The sequence below is a fragment of the Abramis brama genome (assembly GCF_963993115.1).
Source record: "Abramis brama genome assembly, chromosome: 11".
Lineage (NCBI taxonomy): Eukaryota > Metazoa > Chordata > Actinopteri > Cypriniformes > Leuciscidae > Abramis > Abramis brama.
The window spans coordinates 27893168-27896982 of NC_139973.1; positions in this window are offsets into that span (position 1 = coordinate 27893168).

The window sequence follows — 3815 nt, forward strand, 5'->3', positions numbered from 1 at the left end:
CTTTGATGACGTCATCCGTTGGTTTCAAAACCGACATCTTTAATTTATTTAAGTTATTTCTTTGTTTAACATTATGGTTAAAGAGACTGTGAAATATTTAGGTATTTCAATTACCAGAGATTTGAAGGTTTGGTTTTAGTTTAATTTTGAAAATAAAATGCAAAAAGTCAATAGAATCTTGAATTGCTGGTTGCAGAGAGATATATATAATTTTCTGGAAGAATTATTTTATCCAAAGTTGAATATTTATCTATATTGATTTATCCTGCTTTTGCTTCCTCTTTAGCTATTATAAAAACAAGTAATCAAACAATTTATGACTTTATCTAGAGGCACAAAACCCATTATATATAAAAAATCGGACATTATCAAGTTATATGACCAAGGTGGCTTTAATGTTATTGAATTCGAGTATGAATATTTTGTTAAAACTTAAGTGACTTCAAATGTTTTTATGTAACACTGATAGATTTTGGTATGTTGTGTCTTCAGCTCTGTTTTGTAAATTGGGTGGAATTCACTTTCTTCTCAAATGTGACTATGATTTACCCAAACTCTCAGTGGAACTATCAGCATTCCACCAACAAGTTTTATTATTTTGGAAATTGGCACACACAGACATAATTTTACACCCCTACAATACTCCTATATGGAATAACAAATATATTTTACATAGAAACGAGGACTGGTTAAGTAGAAATATTTGGTATGTGCTGGACCTAATGAATGAGAATGGTAACATATTAGATTACAATGCTTTCACTTTAAAAAACGGATTGGCCTGTCATCAAAAACAGTTCTTTACAGTTACTAATGCAATACCCTCTGGAATAAATTTTTTAATGAGATGTTCCCTCTCTTATTTGAAAAATTGTGGCAGTCTATATGTTGGTGATTACATATTTTTCTCATGTCATTTTTCTAGTTCCTTTTGGAGAACATTATATTATTGGCAAAATACTTTATACATAAATTTAGATTCTTTAAATCCCCTTCATTTGTTTATTATATTCAGAAACGATTTAAAATACTTCTCAGATGCCCTCAGTAAAATGAATAACCAAAATGCAATAAAACTTTATAATTTGTTTGTATTATACAATCTGTTATAGTTTTTTTTTTTTTTTTACTATTATTATTTAATTTTATTATTGTTTATTTCCTTTTTGTGTTGAGCCTTCCATTTTGTCTCTGTATATTGACTGTTTTATGCCATTTTGTTGTATTCAGATTTTGTATAAAAAATAAAATCTTTCATTTTATTTTACCGTTCCAATCATATATCGTTTTTTTTTATAACATTACAAAATTTCAGTCAAGAACGAAGATGAAAAAAATAACATAGGATGTAGGTATATTGAGAGATCCATTAGTAGACTAAAAAAGATAATCCAATACACTTAAATATATAAATAATAATAATAATGGACTGCAGCAGACCCCTGTGTCTCGGCTAAGAATCCTCTCTTATGTGGTGCAACATACAAAAATGTCTCAAAAAGCCGTTTCAATTGCTGCCACCATAATACTGTCTGGCTACTTGCAAATATCTCACCATAGTCCTTATTGTTTTCTAACAGCATTTTTATGTTCTGAGACCCTGTCCTTCAAGCACTGATTTGTTCTTACAATGTAAAAAAAAAAAACTATATGATAACCATACACCACATATTATCTGTTACAACTGATTTTTTTGTTGTTGAAATGTTTACCTTTATTTTGCAATGATTTTGTCTAAGCCAGGTGGTTTTCTTCTTGCTCTATAGGTGACTTTGTACTAATTTATCTTTTATGGACATTTATTTACCTTTATTTAAACAGGAGAATAGACTCACTAAGATTAAAATCTCTTTTGCAGGAGTGTCCTGGCGAGTTTGCATATACAATTATACATCAAAGTTACAACATAGAATACTATCCAAAAAAAACATATAAACATAAAACATGCAACATACAACCAGTTAAAAACATTTGCACACCATTCATTTATTCTCAAGGTTACGTATACAATTTTAAAATGACTACAAGATACCAATTTTTTTAGCTTCATCTCAGTCTGGAGAAGATTCCAATCCGAGGTATCAGCATATTTGAAGGTTTTACCAAGTTCAGTTCTGACAAAGGGCACACAAAGATTGTAATTCGATTGAGAATGCAAAGAGTATTGCCAGGCAATTTCCGTTGACGTGCTCTTTTATTTTATAAAAGTTCATAAACTGTATCTGTTTTAGTTTGGGTATGCCAGGGGATGTTTCAAAAGTGGCGGTGCTGGCTAACAGGTTAACTGCAAAAGACTTTAAGAATTAAGGTGAAACAATCTGGAACCCTTTAGTCTCCAGTGCCACCATTTTCCAGAACTGTCTCACCAGTCTCCAGAAGACAAGGTGTCGGGTACTCAAAAGGCTTTGCTAAAGAATTCTGAAAAATTTCCGGCCCCTTTTTTTCAAGTTTTTTTTCAATTGCTAACATCCTTTTGTCCAATCTGTAGTCCCATTTTCAAAACTCTAAACACAATAAGCACAACATCTATCTGCTGTGACCATACCATTACAGTTTTTCTGAATTGCTAAAACACTAAACCCCATTCTCTGAACCAAATTCTCAATAGTCTAAACCAATTTGTCGAATAAATTACTCTTTATGTAAAACATTAAACAAGTTCAGGTCGTTAAAACACTGTTTGCAAATCTCATGGACTCTTTTTGCAAAACTCTAAACACATTCTCACTCACTAAAACACATTTTGCACTGTGATGCACTTATGTTTCAAAACGCTAAACACAGGCAGGCGAAAGTTAAACACAACTACAACACAGTTGTCATCGTTTACACACAACAACTCAAAATTGTTCACACTTATTTCTAATGATGTGACCAAACCAACTGTACACAATACAAGTCAGTTCAGAGTCCCAAAATTGACTCAAAATGTTGCACTGAATGTTGAAACCAATAATGGATGGTGACAATATAAGAGGGAGAGGAGGAAGAGTATGTGTATAAGAGGAGGTGAACAAGCAGGATGAGGATGAGGACGAGGAAGAGCATATGTGGAGAATGTTGTCAAGGCTGGATCTGCTTTATGATTTTTCCCTTTGCCTGCAAACACGATATTGTCTGTGATGTGGAGAAACTCCTCCGGCCAGATCCAACATGAAGACATGATGCTAAATCAATCTCTCACTGACCTTGATTCTGCGGTTGCACAACTCCTCTGAGTGACTATAACATGCTTTTCATTTAGAGTTTTTTACTGTAACCTTTTTGTCTTTTGCAGTTTTGCACTGTATTTTCACAGTGTGCAAGAGTTGAATATACAGACATTCAATGGGCCTACTATACAATATTCATTAAAATACTACACTTGCAGTGCATACAGTATACCATTCATTCACCTTATACTGTACATTGTCATTACTATACTTTTTTACGTAATTGCAAAATTTGTTTACTTTGTTACACTATACTTTTTTTCCTGTAACTGCATGCTTTGGATTCAGTGTTCTCCATTTTTCTCTGTAGTGTCTAATAATGATCTGTAGTGTTTATAATATTGACTGATGTGTGTATGATCTGAAAGCATTGTTTGATTTTGAGCACAGATAAAATGGTTTTGAGGCAATTGTTTGATTTTGCCAGAAGAGTCAGATGTTCTCTGAATGTGGCTTGAAAATGTGGTTTTGTGTTCAAGGTTTTGAGAAAGTGAGTGATGGTTTCAAGAAATGTGTTTTAGCAATTCAGAAAAACTGTAACACAATTCATGTTGTTTTCACACAAAATGCAGTCAATTAACACGTTTCTAGAATGCCACATTT